General features: G+C 44.3%; 1 protein-coding gene across 2 annotated transcripts in view; it reads right to left on the bottom strand.

Annotated features, from left to right (window-relative positions):
* Positions 1–1,269, bottom strand: part of GLI3 (GLI family zinc finger 3) — a 211,385-nt gene extending 210,116 nt beyond the window's left edge. For both annotated transcript variants that reach the window (XM_064443852.1, XM_064443853.1), the window contains exon 1: positions 827–1,269. The gene's annotated coding sequence lies outside the window, so the exon portion shown is untranslated. The remainder of the gene's footprint in view (positions 1–826) is intronic.
* Between the last annotated feature and the right edge of the window lie 18,296 nt (positions 1,270–19,565).

Here is a 19,565-nt window from a genome sequence, read left to right as displayed (position 1 = left end):
GCCTCCCCCCGCACCCCCAGCTCCCGCGCTCTGTGACAGCCATTTTGGGGGTTAGACCCCTCGCTCCCCCTACCCCCCGCCTCCAAGTTAGGGAAGCTGGGAAGGCGGCCGGGAGCGGGGCCGGAGCGCTGGGAGACGAGAAGAAAAGTGGCCCGGAGCAGAACGCGGGGAACAAAGAACTTCTCGCCCAAGTGGGTACGTACCTGCCGCCGCCGCCGCCGCCGAGCCCCCGCGCTGCCCATGGGCGAGGGCCGGGGCCGCCGCGGCTCGCCCCCGCGCCGCTGCCCCGCCGCGGCTAGCGGGGCCGGGCCCCGCCGCGGCCCGCGGGCATTCTCCGGGGAGCGGAGACGGACAGACGGACGGACGGACACGCACACGGACACGGGACACGGGCGGCAGAGGAGGGCCGGCGGGTGTTGTTGGTGGTTGCTTTATCCCTGCCCGCCTCCCGCAGGGAGCAGCCCGCGCCTCTGCCTCTGAGTCTATGTGTGTGTGTGCGCGCCGATCCGACATCAGTTTCAGTGATCTTGTAATCTGATCCCTTCTGACTCACCCGCACTGACTGACATTTCTGATTTGGTTCAACAAAAAGAGCGGGGGGGGGGGGGGGGGGGGAGGAGAGAAAGAAGAAGAGAGAAAAAGAAAAAAAACCAAAAACAACCCCGACCAAATCCAACGCCTGGTACCAAAGAGATCTCGGAGGGAAGGGGGGGACCCCTCGTCCCGTCCCGTCCCGTCCCGTCCCGTCCCGCCGCCGCCCGGCATTGTTTTGGCTCGGCGCAGCCACCGAAGGAGGGGTATAAACACATCGCGCCGAGATACTCACGTGTCGGAAAAGTTGTCCCTTCTGCTTTCCTGCCTCTCGCACGGTCCCCGCCACCACCGCCGCCGCCGCCTCCAAGTTTTGCAGATGTTGCAGGGCTCCTCGCCGCCGCCGCCGCCCCCTCTTCCCGGCGCTGCCCTCTGGATCAGAGCAGGGGAAAGGCTCTTTAGGGATAACTCCTAATGCAAACACCCTCCGCCAAACTTTCCCCCCTCCCTCCCCTTCCTCGTGGGCGGCGGAGGGGGCTCCGCTCCCCGTCCCCCCCTCCCTCGGCCCGCCTGGGACGCGGCTGCTGCCGCCCGCGGCGCGGGTGCCCCGGGCCCGGCGGAAAGCGGGGCCGCCTGCCTTGAGGGAGCGGCGGAGGGCGGCAGGCTGCGCCCCGGGGTGCGGGTCGGGCCGCGGCCTGGCGGGCTGCGACGACGCGCGCTCTCGGCATGACACCCCTGCTCCCCCCTTCCTCCTCCTCCTCCTCCTCCCCCGCCATCCCCCCGGCCCGGCCCGGCCCGCCCCGGCGGCGGCCCGGAGGCGGCGACACCCCGCCCACAGCCGGGAGGCAGCGCGGGGGGACGGCGGGCTACCCCCACCCCGGGGCGGCCCCCCGCCGCCGCCGCCTCGGGACGCGCTTCCTCCCGTTCCTCCTCCTCCTCCTCTCCCGCTTCATCTTTCAGCTCAGCCTGCGGCAGCAGCCCCCTTTCCCCGCGCCCCGGCGCGTGGGACCCCCCTTTCTCCCGCCCTGGGGGGTCGGGGCCTTCCCACCCCCAAAAAATAGGGCTTTTGGGGAGAAAACGTGGCCTCCGCGTGGGTTTTTCCCGTGTGCTGTGGCTCCTGGACTCACGTTCGCTGCGGCGCCACAGGCTGACTTCACTGACGGACTTCAAGGAAAGTTTCACCTAAGCGCTGAAAAATAGCGCTTTTGGGGAAAAATGCAAGGACTTGGGCGAGGGGAAGGATGGCAGCGGTGCCTTTGCCTGCTCCTCCTGTCCCAGCCCGCCTGCCAGCCTCCCCAGTGCCCTGACGGTGTCGTCGGGCCTTCACTTCACACCCCAAAATGGGGCTCCTCGCTGGCGCCATCCCGGCCCCACGCCCTGGCTTCCCCCGGGAATCCGTGTCAGCAGGTCTCCCACAGCGAGGCACGCTGCGGTTCAGAAACAGCAAGAACCAGAATGCAAAAACTAGTCTGTTCCAATGTGTCCATCCTTTGGGAAATTACACACTCTGACAAGGCACCTCACCTTTTTCTACTGCCACAGATTGCTCCTCTGGTATTAAAAAAGTCTAAGAAACTGTAAATGAACATTTCCATAACCATTTTCCATCAAGTCAAAAGGTGGGGCTGGCTCTCAGGAAAACTGTGTAAATTTAAGTTGTCACCATCACAATGCCAAGTACTTCACATGCACCTTTGTTCATAACTCAGCTCGCAACAGACCCAAGTAAAGATTTGTTACTGATGTAGATGATTTAGCAAAGTACCTAAGCGTGGGCTACCCTAAGCGTCTGAGAAGTCCCACAAGAATCAATGGTTCTTGAAGAAAGCCATGTTTGCTGATGGAAATGAGAGGAGGCTGGCCTTTGATGCTGTGTGTTTCATAAAGCTGCCCTTAGTCTCACCGCTGAAAATGCTCATTTTATTACAAAACAAAGGTGCAGGTATTTGTGGTTTGGGGCGACCTGATTCGTGAGTTTATTAGAAACAAAAAGAAGGCAGCCTTATCTACCCAAAGGCCACTTCAATCCAAACTTCCTCAGACTCATTGGCTTTTTTTCTCCTGGGAATCTTCTCTGGGTGCAGAGGGGTGGTTTTGGAGAGATGCCTGTAATTTATGGATGTCCCAGGCATGGTCAGACCCATCGCACTGGCAATCCCAGGCACACTCATTTGTGTGCACATTTCACAGCACCGGCCCGGTGCACCCTGACTTTTAGAACAGACACAGTAGGCAGATGCTTTTACAGTGAGTGAGGGGCGCACATCCTCCAACCTCCCCTGCACGCCTGGCCCGGCAGATCCCCAGCACCCGGCTCCCCTGCGCTGTGGGGAGCTAAAGGCGAGCCCTGGAACCCGGTAGAAAGGACAGCAGTCTGTGAGCCTGGTGCCATGACTCCCTAGCCAGCAATTTTACCATTTACCAATGGGCAAATCTGCCCCTGCTCAGGATGAGGAGCGCTTGGTTGCCCAACCGATACTGCTGGCAGGTGTAGCGCTGCGTGGGGAGGAGGCATGTGCACCAGCAGGATCTGAATACAGATATCAAGAGTTGACATTCTTCCACCTTTTTTCATCTTACACGACTTCATTCTCCCGTCCCATTTTTCTGGGAAAATGTTGGCTGTTTCATGATACTATGACATTAGTGATACGGTGCTGCGGATGTTTTAGTTGATATTTATGTATATAAAGTATATGTATATATAAAAAAATATATATTTCTATATAAATTTATTTATATACCGGGGTGGGGGTGGGGGTATACAGAATGATTAGGCAAACCTCTGGTCCCTTTAGAGATCCGTTTAAGAGCTATATGATTTTTTCAGCTGATAGCTCCCCTCTCTCTTTTTCTGCCTGTTGCCAATTCCTTTGTATTTTTGCAATCAATTATTTTCTTAACCTTTTTTTCCTCTTTGCATAATGAAAGCCCTTAAAAGTAACAGGGGAAATTAACCAACGTACGAAGTGTTACTTTATAAAAGAAACAAATTAATGTGGAAAATGCTGTTTGTCTAACCATTTGTAATTCTGTACTGGTGATCTTAAGATACTAATTCTAACAATAGGTAGAAAAGATTTTCAAATGGGGCGTGATTTTAAGTTGAGGGTAGCCCTTCAAATCAGTATTCCTTTTGGACTTTTGAAAAAAGAGCTTCCTATTTCCTGAGAGTTTGGACATCTTGTCATGTCAAATACATTTCATCTTTTTTTTTCTTCTATTTTATTCTGATTCACACCAGCTCTGTTCAAGGCACACATTTCTGATTTAAGATAAAAAAACCCCAAACATTTCACTACACTCAACTCCACCAAAAATCAGACAGTCAAGAAATTTTAAAAACTAAGGTGCGAATAGTACGCTTTGAGCTCTGCTTTCGAGAAAAAGAAAAAAAAAGACTCCCAACACATTTCTGAGCAGTGAAAGTCTTGAGAAAAGGGAAACAGGAACAACAACCAAGGTTTCTGCCTGTGCCTGTCTGAATGGTCAGGCCAAGCAGAAAATAAAAACCGACGGAGAGTGGGTGACATTTGCCATTTGAAACATATTGTAAATGTTTCAACACCTTGACAATGAAGTGCAGAACAGAAGCTTAGAGCATCCAAGACCCTTCAGCTAAACAAAATGAAAATGGGCAGCTCTGTTTAGGGAGGTGCCTTTCTTAACATCTTTCATGTCTGCTTCAGAGGAATCATACTTGAAAGACGCGACAGCAAGACAAAAGCTATGTATTAATAAAATGTAATGATTTTTTTCCACACATCTGTGTTGCCCCTCCAAGAGAAACTGACCTCTGACATTTGTCTACAATGTTTCCCTGCAAATAGGAATGGGCTCTTGCAGAAGACCTGTTGGTCAGTGCCAAACCCATCTTTCTTGACAAAAGATACCACAACCGCAGGACATTTCTGCCAAAAGTTGTATCGCACACAATACTCCTGCATTTCTTTAGCCTACCTTATGTCCCCACTTCTTCTTAGCCTATGCCTTGAAAATTACAGGCCTCCAGGCTGTGTGCTTATATTCCCTTTTTGTTGCACCCGTTATTCCAGGAAAGCGCAATCAGGAGGAGCAGGTGCTCTGCTGACAAAAGCTGCAACGCAAAAGACCTGATATTAAGTCACACCAAAAGCCGGTATTCTCACCACTCCCAGTTGCACCACCCTCTGCTTTCTCACCAATCCCAGTAAGTACTCGGCCTTTGGAGACTGCTGTCTCCAGGTTTGCTGGTACCTGCTACCCTTTGAGCTTCCCACCCCATCACATGCACGCAATTTGGAGCATCGGCACTCACCTTTCCCTCAGCAGCCAGACACCCCCCTAGCTGTTGCTGGTTATCCAGGCAAATGTCACCCCCTAGCAGATAAAGCTATCAAGATAATAATGTTTTTGCCAGTAGGCAAATACCTTATTGGAATAAATCCTACGAAATGGGCACATCTGTTGTGTGCTTTCCCAGGGGCAAACTCAGGGAGCATGGGTGGAGCACTAGAATATGGAGCAATCACACTGGTTTCTGGTCATTTATGCAATATCCATCACAAGAGAACTTGGCCAGTGCATCTTGCCTGCACCCCTGCCCATGCAACCCTCTTGTTTCATGGCTGTCTGGTACAGCAGAGAGGGCTCAGGAGGTAGCTGGTGGCAGAAAAAGAGGGGTATGAGGTGCTACCATGTCAAGGTGGTTGAGGGAGGTTATCCTCCCCCTCTACGCCACCTTAGTGAGGCCGAATCTGGAGTACTGCATCCAGGTCTGGGTTCCCCAGTTCAAGAAAGACAGGGAACTACTGGAGAGAGTCCAGCGGAGAGCTATGAATATGATATGGGGCCTGGAGCATCTCTCTCATGAGGAAAGGCTGAGAGACCTGTGTTTGTTCAGCCTGGAGAAGACTGAGGGGCATTCTTGTCCATGCTTATGAGTATCTAAAGGGTGGGTGTCAAGAGGATGGGGCTGGACTCTGTCCAGTGGTGCCCAATGACAGGACAAGGGGCAATGGGTACAAACTGGAACACACGAAGTTCCACCTAAACACAAGAAAAAACTTCTTTACTGTGAGGGTGATGGAGCAGTGACGCTTCCCAGAGAGATTGTGGAGTCTCCTTCCCTGGAAACATTCAAAACCCGCCTGGATGCGTTCCTGTGCCCCCTGCTCTAGGTGTCCCTCCTCAAGCAGGGGGGTTGGACGAGGTGATCTCCAGAGGTCCCTTCCAACCCCTACTGTTCTGTGAAAATCCTCATTCTGCATAAGGAGCAGCTTGGAGTACAGGGAAAGGTGGTAGGCAGAAATGGGGTGTGGAGGTGACCAAATTCAGGAGGCCTATAATGGTCAGGGCAAAAACCTTAACTGCAATACTAACAGGGAGTTGATGTAGGGAAAGTAAATGGGTAGATGGGGCCTGAGCGGGGAAGGAACTTATTAGTTGGAAACTCATAGCTTTTGAAGAAATTATAAACTGGTGTACCACTGCACACGAGTCTAATTTAGATCTTTGGTGGAAGCCAAATTTCTTTTACTTTTCTGTGAGAAAGGCAGTATACTACCTGCTATATTCCTGGAGGAAGACTGGGAGACAGACTACTGAACTTTATTAAAATATTTGGAGCCAATATCATTACTTTTCTTGCAGTCTGCTTGCAATCTTTTACTCTCCTAGATTAATGGCAATATAATGTAACATTGTCATGTTGTGGAACGTACCTAAACTTACAAAAATATTGCAGACCTGAAGTTCGTTATTTACTTACTTGTAATTCTTTGCATTTCATTTATCTTATAAGGTTAAACTGGTCTTATGAATTTCGCTATCAATTTCCCTTTCAGAATCTCTTTTGCTGACACATTTCAGCTTCCAGCCTCACAGAGACTTTTTGTTTTGCTTTAGGTTCTTTCAGTATTTGGATTTTTTGAACTGGAAAATTGTCAGCAAATATCCAGATTTTTCAAAACAACAACCCTCATTCAAGAGCCTGAATTTTCTAAGGATGCATACTATAGCGCTTCACAGACCTTGACATACATCATTCCTTCTGGTGGTCCTTAGCAAGGAACCTCTGTGTCTTTCTACTTCTAGTAACATTGGGGATCCTGCTAGATTTCTGTGGAAGAAGGACTGATCCGTAGTGATCATGATTATCTTTCTGCTCTAGCAGATCATCTCTTATCCACCATCCTCTTTCTCTGGATGTCTAATCTAACTAATCTTGCTAGCTATTTATATCATATTCATCACCAGGTTTTTTGCCTTACAATAAAATCAAACAGGACAAGACAAAGTTTTTTTCCCTTCCATCTTAAATATGTAAGGATTTTTTTTTAACTCTGCTTTGATTGCTGAAGGAAAACTAAGGCAAAAAAAGCTAGGTTTTATGCATGGACAAAAAGAGCATTAGTTTCTGCAGGAATTTCTGTACTTTTGAGCTGGCTGTATAGAAAGCCTGAGCTCTCCAGCTCTTAAACATGAACTTTTGTTCAAGCTAATTTTACCCTCTCTGACTTCAGAGGTATGGTTGCATTAAAACACTTCATTATTATGAACACCATTTTAATAAGAAAAATGGTTTTTTTTTTTTGGTGTGTGATATTTTGGTATATGACCATAAACATACCAAACAAACAAGCAGAGTGAGTTTCCTTTGCTATTTAAAAGCACCCTGCATACGTTAATTATCAGGTGGGGAGCACATGGGGAAAAGCACAGTCTCTCTAACAGGCTACATCCAACAAAGACACCAAAATCATAACGTTCCATGCAGAACAAGCATAAATAATCTGTTTATCTCCTTTTTGCCATGCTATAATAAGAAATGAAATTGCTAACGGTGCTGATATTTAGGTTGTTATAATTAGATAGATCATCATTAACATCCCCTTTAAATGATCTGGGATACTTTCAACCTCTCTGTAGGGAATTGCCTCAGCTTCGCCGCCGACTGAGCTGTTGGACTACATGTGAAAAGATTTAACAGTATTTTACAGGGTGTAGTTACAAGCCCTAGTATAGGAGATGGAGTTTATATAGACTCTTCTGGCAGAATTTAAACCAGTTGCTTGAATACATAATCTTTATCAGAAAAAAGACAGTTTTTTCCTAGCATATCCAATCCTACTTTAACATTGCCTAGTTGTCCTGGTTTCATCTGGGATGGAGTTATTTTTCTTCCTAGTGGCTGGTGTAGTGCTGTGTTTTGGATTTAGTATGAGAATACTCTTGACAATATGTTGATGTTTGAGTTGTTGCTGAGCAGTGCTTACGCTAAGTCAAGGACTTGTCAGCTTCTCACGCTCTACCAACTGAGAAGGCTGGGGGCGCACAAGAAGCTGGGAGGGGACACAGCCAGCACAGCTGACCCCAACTGACCAAAGGGATATTCCATACCATATGATGTCATGCTGAACAAAACCTGGAGGGAATTGGCCAGGGGGGAGGGGCCACTGCTCAGAAACTGGCTGGGCATCGGTCAGTGTGTGGTGAGCCATTGCATTGTGCATCACTTGTTTTGCATAATTTTTTATTCTTATTTTTATTTTCCCTTCCTTTTCTGTCCTATTAAATTGTCTTTATCTCAACCCATGCATTTTACCTTTTTTTCCGATTCTCTCCCCCATCCCACTGTGGGGGAGTGGGTGAACAGCTGGGTGGCATTTCGCTGCCCACAGGGTTGAACCATGACACTAGTATAGTTATGTGAGTTGTGGGTGGGAAATATCACATACATAAAGGATCCATCAAAATGTCTTTTTTTTTTTTTCAGTTGTTGATGCAGTGAATTGGAAATACACATTCTGAGGTGAAACATGGCATTCAGACACTCCCCTAGGAAATGACTAGGTTTTTCCCTAAGCCTTAAATCTACTAGCCAACATTTTAAAGTTAAAGCATTCTCAAATACCATGGAAAGCTTGCAGTCTTCAGGCTTTTCATCAGCCTCTTAAATAAATATTTCAGTAGCTCATGGATGCCCGTTGTCATGGTTCAAATGCACATACAAGGGATTTGTTTGCTTTTTTCAATGGCAACAGGAAAAATAGGTAAACAGCATCTAAGAAATTTAATCTTGGCCTTACATATCTATAATGAGACTGCTTAGTGAGCATTTGCCAATGTCTTTTTCATAAAGTTTTAATGCTCTACTACTACACTAGCAGCAGAGCATCCCCAGTTAAAGTCGTCCCAGGTAAAGTGTGACAATAACGGTTGTAAATCAGGTAGCGTTCCACAGGCATTAAGGAGTCCCTGAGAACTGCTAGTTTATCCTCTCTGGCCGCCTAGGTGCAAACTCCAATCTAGACAGGAATCCAGCCAGTTTCCTGACCTTAATCTGTCCTTGGTGGACATTTGTCTTTACAGAAAGACAGGGCGCAACATATTTGATGGTATGTAGACAGAAGATATCTGGCATTAGTGAATCTAAAGCGGGATTCTCTCATCCACCAAGACCTCATGTGATACATCTATCTATATCTTCCTCTCTCAATCTTTCAGTCTCACGTCTATCTGTCAATACCAGTTGCTGACTTAGTCCCATTGTGAATGGGACACTGAGCTGTGCACCCACAAAATGGATCAAATAAAATGCATATACTGCACCAGATGATGCTTTGAAGTGTCTGCTTGTGACTTTGCTCCCACCTTTACCCCTGGCATCATGCCCCATATCAGGCTACGGTTCAGAAATACAGTAAGTCTAGCTTTATAGCTTCTAGTACTGGACCACTTCAATATAAAGCTATTCTGTTGGCAGAAAGTCAGGACATCAAGAAGTACTAACGAGCTTGATCAGTCAGGATTTATACCAGGTGAGAGATTTTCTGTTTCCCTGCAGCCAGCATAAAACCAGCACAAGCTCTGTATCTGGTTAATTCAGCAGAAAAGTGGCCAGGCACTCACAGCAGATGACGTTATTGCTCGTGTGTGACCCAGCAGTATGCACAGCTCTCATTAATGACAGAGGACAACATGTACGCATATGCATACACACATATATACAAAATGCATTTATAGCCTTTCATTTTCCCTGTAGTTAGGAATGCCACTGCCTTGCGTGTCATTTATGTGAGAGTATTTGAGTCCTCTATTCTCCCCTTCTGTAAGGAGGAACATTCACAAGAGCGTGGAAGGAACTGACTAGCAGAGAGTTGCACTGTTCCACGAGGGAGTAACCTGAATTACACCGCTCTGCTCCCCAGATTGGAGGTTTCAGTAACGCCTCACTGGGAGACAAGAAGAAATTTGCAGCTTAAGTTCATGCAGTTAGTGTTCAAAGGGAAGAAGAGACCTGGTAGTTCAGAAAGAAAAAAAAAAATACACTGATGTGCCCTGTGTCCTTTTACCAGACCTTTCTGTTACACCCTTTCCTTTGTACCATTAGCAAAACAAGCCAACCAAACATGGGATCCCAGGTTCACAACTGATCCTGCAATATGCCCCCCTTTTTTGAAAATATCCTCATATTTAATTCTTTGGTACCTCTTTTTAAATTTCTCAGTTGCAAAACTCAGAAAGATATAATACAGTAAAGTTGAGCTCCCTCCATCCAGATTTGAGCTCCTGGATTGAAATACTAAGCAGATAGTTCTCAAAATTACACCTAGTTAGCTGTATAAAGTGGAAGTTTGAAGAGGAGCCTGGTGCCCAACTGGCCATCCCCAGCACCAGTCTGGCTGTAATCCCCACCACTCAAGTTGAATACAATGCCAGGTGATAGCTAAAAGTAACTGAACTTTCTGGCTCTTTTCAATGTCCTTCAGCAAGCTGTGGCACCCAGGGACCTGGAAGTCTTAAGTGAAAGCAGATGTCACATTTGGACTCGGCAATTATTTTTACCATTTGTGTCAAATGCAAATCTTGCCTCCCAATTCAGTATCAAGGCTCCTGGGTTTCACTGAAGTCGGCGGAGTTTTTGCTGTAGGCTTTGATGGGCATAAGGGATGTAATTTCAACGATACGTTCTGTTAAACTTACTGAAGTTAACCCCACACTTAAATAGTAATTTTTTTTTATGTTTGAAGGTTTTCATCCAAAGGAAGCTATTTGGAAAGTAAGGAATAGAAGAGCATTTTCCTTATGAAATTACGATACTTTGTCAACATGTCTCAAATTTGTCAACAGTTGGCAGGAATATCTAAAAAATACTGAACAAATTGGAAGAGGTGCATGTTATTTTGCTTGAATCTAAAAGGTTTCAGTCCTGCAGTGCTCAAGCAAACAAAAAGTCTGTGAAATTTTACTTGAATAAACATTGCAGGCTGGTGCTAACTTGTTTTTGGTACTGACACAGCCCAGCAATTGGCCAACCAAGAAAACACCAGACAAGGAAAACAATCTGAGAGGTGCTGTAATATATAGTCCTGCCTTTCGAGCCAGTAAGACAAAACCAAACACAAGTTGTGAAAAAAATCACAAGAGTTTTTAGGCAGGAAATATCACTTCACAATCCGTACGTTTACCCAGCACAGTAAGACCAATGCTCCATCAAAGGCACTAGAATGTTTTACAATGGAGACCAACCATGGTTTTACGGTTATCATCGTCAGTTCAAGTAACCACCACAAATAGCTACAGAGGAAAAGCAAGCTTGCAGAATATCTCAAAGTGAAAAAATAAGCTATTAAAAATAAGACAAACAAACTAGAAAAAATCCCAAGCGACAAAGAATCGTTCCAGGTGTTCATTTTACAAGCATTTAGGGTGAAGCACAATCCAAATGAAGAATGCCAAATACCATAAATGTGCATCTATCCTATGTTCATGGTAAGCTTTCCACTTTTCCCTTTCCAAAAGCAGAAATATGATTCTTTTCTCTTTTCCTTCATTTATTGTTTTACCCTCTCAATTTTATTCTGCCCTTTTTTTTTTCTGTTGTTGTTGACCTATAAAACTAGATTTGCAAATCAGATTCTTCCTACCTTTCAAAACATTAGTTAATAGGAGCACAAACGGGATCTAAACCACTTTCATTTTAATAGAGCTTTCTGAATATATTGTGTGAATATGCTCATGGTACCACACAGTACGTAATCACAATAGAGACATCAAAGTGTTCGAAACCAATGAATTTGGCTTTCTCACGTCATGAGATGTGCTTAAAAAAGAAGATTAAAATACAACTGAAATACTACTGAAATCTCCCCAGTTCCTTCTGGTTAATCAGTTAGTGAAGAGTATGCTATAAAAATCGAAACTGCACAAGACTTGCAAGGTTTGGTTTGCTTTGCAACTGCGAAGGCAAGGAAGACACAGTTAAAGCAGAACAATATCTGATACTCGCATGATTCAGGAATCTGGCATTTGAAGAGAGATAAATAAGTACTCACAAAACCCCACATGATATAGTGGGATACCTGAGCTAAGAATTGGAAATCTGAGGACACTGCACAAGGGAATTTAACAAGGCTGACAGGAATAAAGGGAGGGTACTTTTCATTTTCCTAAGTAGATTAAAGAAAGGATATTCTTAAGCAGAAGACAATAACATGACCAAAAGATGACAGAGAGCTCTGCTCATCCTTCACCATATACAACTTCATGAATACTCATACCATGGCCCAGACTTAGATAAGATCAGCTAATGGATAGAAAACAGGAAAGTAAAGAAACAAGATAGAGACAATGCTGGTGAGCAGATGGGAGCTTTGTGGAGAACTTGCAGCCATAATACTGTCTCCTTCACCTAAATGTATATAAAAGCATTTGGTCAGTGCACTCCACTGTTCACAAGAGCTTTTCCCTCACTCACACTTGTGAGAAGACATCATGTCAACTCCACTTTAATGGGCTAAAAGCTCGTCCTCCAGTTTGAAGTCCTCACCTGGACATCCTTGACAGCCCTTGTGGTGCAATTCACCCCTCCTAAAACAGGTGACTAAGACAGGGTAGATGAATCAGCCTCTGGAAACCCAGGGCCGATTAATCTTGCCGACTGCAAGGAAGTCATGGGAGGAGGTTAGGCACAGGCATCCGGCTGCCCCAGCATGGTCTGGTGAGACAAATCCCACCTGGGCTCTGACCTTCCAGGTCCCTGAGCAGCACTTTCTTCCATCTGTGGTTCCTTCCTGGCAGCCAGTGACCTCCTCTCTGACTTCTGCATTTGCCCTCTTCACCTTTGCCTGATAAAAGTGCCTGATACAACACTTCTACTATAATAACATAAAAAGAACCCTGTTCATGAAGTCTCCTCAACAGCGTAGACTACCGAAAGCAAAGCAAGCCTATCCTTTGTCCTCTGTACTGGCTTCCCAAAGTATCCCAAAGAATATGAGATTCCTCAGCTTACTGTAGCTAAAAAACATGCCTAATGCTTCGAGGTGATAACCATAATAATAACATCATTCCTCAGACACACTGGAGCCTACCAGAGTGAACCTTGTTTGTATAGGAAACTGGGATAAGGCAACACTGGGAAACAATCTGTACTGTCTTCTGTTCCAACCGCAAAGCTGCGAGCTTCTACCTGCCATCTCCATGCAGGGAGGAGAAGCACAAACAATTAAAAACAAACAGAAAACCTCCAACCATCAGGGTAGACCTCCAAAGTCTGTGTGCAGTAAGACAACAAACAGGGTTTACTCAGCTCTGTGGAGCCTGGGAATGGTACGACTTATGAGCAATATGGAGGAGGAATCGTTCTGAGGTGGAGTAGAAGAAAGCTTAATTTATAGTTTTGCCCCCCAAATCCCATTTAGCAGGCTAAAGTGTGATTAATTTGTTCTACCGTGTTGGGTTGTGTAACATGATGTGCTGAGCCCTAAAGTAAGAGCAGTCTGATATCACTCACTATATCAAAACATTAAAAGCTCCTTCTTCCAGAGCCCAGCCTACTCAAGGAGGTTACAGACAGCTAGCAATCTACATTTGGTGTACGATCGTAGATGAAATTGTATCACTCCCTATATCTATTCATAAAGAACAGAAGCAATGGCCAGAGAACACATACTTTATTAAAAAAAAAATCTTGGATCATACATAAATTCTTTTGGTATTGATATTCTTTATATACCACACAAAGAGCAGCATATCTTTCTGGTCTAACACTGGCAATTTCCATGGAGCAGGGAGAAAATGTGTTGGCTGCAGAGTCACAGTTGCATTATACATTTATACATACTATTCCAGTAAGCTTTTTATAAGCCCAGGTATCAAACTGTGATTGATTGGTGTGCTCTGCTCCTTCTGCCTGGGCTAAGGTCAGTGGGCCTTATTCTGCAGTCCTTGTCCAGTTGCCTCTCATGGTTTTTTACTGCCTGAATGGGAGACATCAGTGAGAAAGCTTCCTTCAGCAAGAAAAAGCTGAATAAAAACTTCAAAAACTGTTCCTGTATTCAGTCTGCTATCTTCTGAAAAATCTGTTGAGACTTGTGGTAACAAAATGAGGCTGTAGCTTCTCCAGACCCCAAGTTTTGAACTGCACAGACTGAAGCAGAGAAGCAAATCAGTGGCAACTCTTTCCTCACTCCAGATAGCAAAAAAAACCCAACCAAACCAGGAGCCTATTCTGTAGAGAAGGACAAGGACTCTTTGCCTCTTCCCAAGCATGTAAAGAGATGAACTTTGCCATGTGGCCTGCAAGCAGCAATTGTGAGCCCCTCGGGGCTGGGAGGAGCTCAGGGACTTACTGAGGTGCCCAGGGCTCTGCCAGAGGATAAGAGCTGTCCTTGCAGGTAGACCAACCTCAGGACCTCGTGGGGCTTTACAAATCAAAGCCAATGCCAGCACTGCGCGCTCAGAGCAAGGCAGCCCAACTGCAAACATTTTGAGCCGGCTCCTGAATGTGCCTGAGACAGGGCCTTGGTGGGGGTGAGTGAGGCAGTGGTGAGTCTGCGGGTGATAAAGGCATGAATCACACGAATGAGGTCTGTTTTGGAGAAGAGGTAAGTGGAGATAAATGTGAGGAAAAATGTCCTTCTCAATTAGTCTTGGATTCCAGTTATCCAAGAAGAAATGGAAAGCTAACCAGAACTGGGAACATGAGTAATAAGTGGCAGGTACACACCCTCCCAAAGGGGCAGATATTATCCCTACCATAACTCTTGATTGTTTTCCCTGCATTATTAACAGCAACACACTCTTATCTGGATGGCACTGTAGCCAGCTGGCCCTCCTCCATATCCCAGCCTTGCATGCCAGGGGAGACAATCAGCCCTTCCAACCAAATCGGTGAGACACAAACACAGAGCTGCATTTTATCTGCAAAGCCAAAGACACACAGCAATCCATGCATCCTCACTACCTGCCCAATCGACATGTAAAACAACCCGCTCCCTAAAGTGGATCTGGCAGCTCCAAAACCGAAGGAGAAACCCTCTGGTGTTTAGGGTCAGACAGATATAGGACCTCAAGGTCCTGCCCACAGAGAAGCTTTGGGGGAGCTGAAGGGGCACGCGGGTGGACTACTCTGCCTTCAGTAGGTTCCCTTGCACTTATTCCCAGGTCAGTTGTGAAGCTGCTTCTACTCAGACGCCATTCCATGGGCTGGGAGGCTGAGAACCTCCTCCTTTCTATAGGGGATAATGCCTTTTCTTTCGGGTTTTTTTTTGGTTTGGTTTTTTTTGGCAGAACATCAAAGGTGCTGGAACCTGTTCTGGCTTGTACAACAGACCCATAGTGATTTTCATCATCCTGGATAAAATATATTAAACAGATTAAACAGCAATGTTTTCCTGATAAAGGATGTAGAATTAATTGATTCATACAACAAAACTTCAATCTTTGTTACTTCTGGAGTTTTTTCTTTAGGGTATGACTGAGACCAGAGTACTACTCTGCTAGGCACAATAGTCGTGAAGCTGAAGCTTATACCATTTAGTCTGTTTCAATGCCAATCTCACTTTGCCTCACCTTTCAAAAAGCTGAAGAATTCACAATTTGTTTCTCTTAACTAAAAGAAAAAAAATATTTCCACCAAAACAACCCTGATGACAACCAATGGGCTGCCAAGAAAAATAAAATGAATATGTATTTCTCTGAAACAACGTTATCCTTCCCCACAATACTGACCTCTGAGACAAGGATTGCTTTGAAAGCATCATCTCCCTCATGCTATTTAAAGATGGGGGTAGGGAAAATCTTTTCAAACAGTGGCAGGCTGGACATGGTCCACCTTTCATCATATTTCAAATGGATTGCCTTTGAAATGCAGGTACAGTAAACCACCTGACTGACACTCACCTTCTCACATCATTTGCTAAGGTTTTTCTTATCATATAGAAATGTTACATCCGTTATTGAAGATTCAAACATACAAAGGTACACAGGCTCACATTTGTGCACACAGAGATACGCAGTATTTCTAATCTAATACTAGGAAGACCCCAGATTTGGGTAGGCCAGAGTCCAAGTTTAGGAGGTGGGAAGAAAGTGCTTAAAAAGTTAAAATTTTCAAAGGGTATTTAGACAAACAAATCTTGTTAATTTTTGTGCAAGGTGAATATCTAAATACCCAAGCTGGCTTTGAGAATGTCAGCCTTAATCTCTTTGTGGATACGTTTCTAGATTTCCATTCTCATCTGACTGAAAAAGCCTAAACTCTCCTTTATAGTGCTCAGAACTTTTTCTTGCTGTAATTGTGTTACTGCATACAAACCAGGAGAACCTCAGTATAAATAGGCTGCTCTCATTTTGCTTTGCTACGTGAGTGACATAAAAAAAGGAGAACAAATATTTTTTAATTCTCTAAAGTGCTGGTGGTGGGAAGGGCTTCCTTAAAACAAGTACGCTGGGTTTTCATTGTACTAGAGCACATTGAGAGCAATTCTGCTGAACTCATTGAAATTATCTCCGTGTAAATCTGGTTTTAGTGAGACAGACTCAAACTAAAACAAATAGATATTTTTGACCAGTCATTGTCAAGTTAATGTTTTTCATGAGCAAACTCAGAGGGCCAGACTCACAACCAATTTCAATGACATTGCATCTGCTTACATTAACGGTACATTTGGCTCAGAATATTTTCAAGTGGTGTATTAGCCAGACAGTAGATCAATAAACAACACAGATAAACAAGTACCTTCTTTAGAAGCGTGCAAGCATTTCTACAGAGGAAGGAATGTGACTGTTAGGATGTTCTTTAAACTGTAAACATGTCATTATCCAGATGTTTAACTCCCCTCATAGACTGCACAATAGTAAATACAAATAAACACTTTTAAAAAAAATCTGGTTAACATTCTTCAGAGCAACTTATCAAACTATTATTTTTTCAAGGCAAGGAAATTCTGTTTGCATTCCTACTTCTTCATTACCACACACTTTGTATTATTGGTCAAATGATCCTCAAAGCTGAGTATCCTCAAGTCTCACAGGAGACAGGGAGCACCTTGGAAGGCTGATGACCGAGTGGCCACTCATTGAGCATCCTCAGCTATTTGCAGATTCAGCCAACATTTATGCAGCTTAACCTATCCAAAGGATGGGTTGTACACAATTAGGCAGAATACAGTGACATAAATTGTCCAAGTCACTCTTTTTACATATTTAAAAGATGTCTTTTAAAAATATTTTTATTTATGAATATTTTAATAGGCATAATGCAATTCTGCCCAAAATATCCACATAGGACACTCAGTAGGAATCCGTTCAGTGTGTATAGGAAACCCACTGCCACTAAGCAACTGAACTCTGTCAGTCCCATGAGTGCTCACCATAAACAAGTTCACTGTATCTGTTCACACTGCCTATCTCTTTCCTTCCTCCTGCAATCTGCAGCACCACTGATATACCTGGAGCTTCTGAATCCATTTATTTTCCACCCTTTGGCTACTTACTGCCTTGGCAGGCTTTACCCCGTCACTTACAGTGGGAAAAGCTCTTAAAATACTATGGGAAATAACAGGGCTGCTGGAGCGAGGCAAGGAAATTCAGCTCCAAGCACAGAGATAGGGAAGCGACTGGCGATGGGAAGGATTCTTTAGGCAGTGATGGAAAGTGTTAGGGGTGGAAGAAGAGAGAAGGCAGAGGAGTGGAAGGGAGTCAGATAGCTGACTGGAAAACTCAGGAAATGTTAAAGCAAAAAAAAAAGTGGGAGGTTAGAAATACATTAGTCCATGACTGGCATATTTTCATGAGTTAGTTACAGCAGCAGGATGAATTTGAGATGAAGAAGCTGGCTAATACATGAAGAACAGGAAGACTTCTGTAATTAAAAAAAAAAAATAAAAGCAAATTCAGTGGGAAATTAATACATATTCTTTTGCTTTGACTCATTTCTTTTGCCTTTGGTTTTGTTTTTGTTGGTTTTGTTTTTTTTTTTCAGTAACACCTGGCAGGGATTTGCTGTGCCAGGGGCACTTCACTCTGCTACTCTTCTCTGGTTGCACTGGTCCCATTTCCAGCTACAAACTGTCTTGGGGGCATTGCTGAACCAACGGGAAGAGCTTTGCTGGGGGTATGGTCAGGACTACTGCAGACAGTGATGACCCAGGCAATTAAAATGCATGGAGGAAGCATATATTTTCTAGAAGCAGGAATCACTTCTTTGGGTGTTCTGCCACCAAATGACTTTGTGCTGCACAAAGAGGCTGCCATGGCATCCCGCTGCTACAAACACTTCAAAAGAGCCTGTTTGTTTAGACACGTAAGAGCTTAAACTTCATTTTCCTAACCTCTCAGGTTCTACTTACAGTCTTTTGGGAGGAAAACATACTAACTTTTGCACTTCTGTAAATCCTACAATTTCAAACTTCAGGAACTCTCACTTTTACTTTTTTTTCTTCCTTTGGCTATTTTATGTTCCTTTTTTTCCCCTACATGTTTGGAGATTGTCCAAAGAAATTAATTAAACTTGAAGGACATGATATTTGTTTCTTGTTTCAACCTCTTTCCCAGATTCCTGCTGCTGGGCGTTGCCCTTAATTAACAGCATTTTTGTTTGAAATCACATACTTAATGATCCCTATGTTCTCACTCTTTGTTTGGTTTAGGTTTTTCCTATTTCCTTCTTCTGTTTCTTTTTTTGTTTTGTTGTTGTTAAAAAATGTAAGTTAGTTTATTTGCGAAGACCATACTGTTTATCCAAGTGAATAATACCTTTAAGTGGAAAAAGAAAAGCCTGGCTAATTTCACTGCTTCTTTACTGTCTCAGCTTAATAGCTTTGTGGTTTCTATTTCTTTTTCTTTTTGTGTGTGTTTCTAATTCCAGCTGTGCAACACACATCAAACCACTCTGTGGTTATACTTCTTGGTAAACTATGCTACTTAACATTTCATTTAAAAAACAATTAGTCTTTCTTCCCCCCAAGAAAATAAAATGAAACTACAATAATATTCTTTCAGTTCTATGTACAGATACTGGATAATTGATTTCCGCTGTAAATTAAAAAAACATTTTTCTGTTTTGTTGGCAACACCAGATCTTTTTAATTTAATTAATGTTTCAAAAGGTAAACTGATTCAATTAGGATAACTTTTCAATAGAAATAGTGAGATGCAGAAGAAAGTGTTTTTCAAAGTTAGTTGAAAGATCTTGTGTGACTTCCCCATGAGAGGAAAGCAGCCCACTTTAAATCAGCTTAGTTTCATCAGTAAAAGGAGAATGGGGCCTAATGGAATCACTCTGGAGCTGAGCTGCTTGCAAAAAATATTTTATTTCCCACGGTAATTTTAAAAAACTTTTTTTTTTTAATATAGAGACACTTCTCCCCTGCCCCCCCAGCCAACTCCATTTTGTCAAAAACAGCAAACAAACCATTTTTCTTAAAAATATCTGATGAACTCTTTAGGGGTGCAAAATCAAGAGGAATTCTTGCAATAGAGAATTGATGTGACTGGAGTAGAAAGCATTTAGGCCTGCATTGTGTCTGGAACAGAAAATAATGTTACACCACCTTCCTAGGAAGTTTCCTTCCTCAGGGCCTCCTTTGTTGTAGGTGGACAATAAAATACTGCCGATCTGCCCAGTAACCACATGAGATAGCACCTATGCGAGGTGACCTACTGCAGCCAGTAACTGGGCAGTAAAGCCCACGCTCCTTTCACATCCCTCCTCACCCCGCTGCTCTGCAGATGCAGAAGGAAAAGGACTGCTCTTTTTCAGCCTG

This window comes from Phalacrocorax carbo, chromosome 2, assembly GCF_963921805.1.
Source record: "Phalacrocorax carbo chromosome 2, bPhaCar2.1, whole genome shotgun sequence".
Taxonomy (NCBI): Eukaryota; Metazoa; Chordata; class Aves; order Suliformes; family Phalacrocoracidae; genus Phalacrocorax; species Phalacrocorax carbo.
This window is presented reverse-complemented; position numbering and strand designations above follow the sequence as displayed.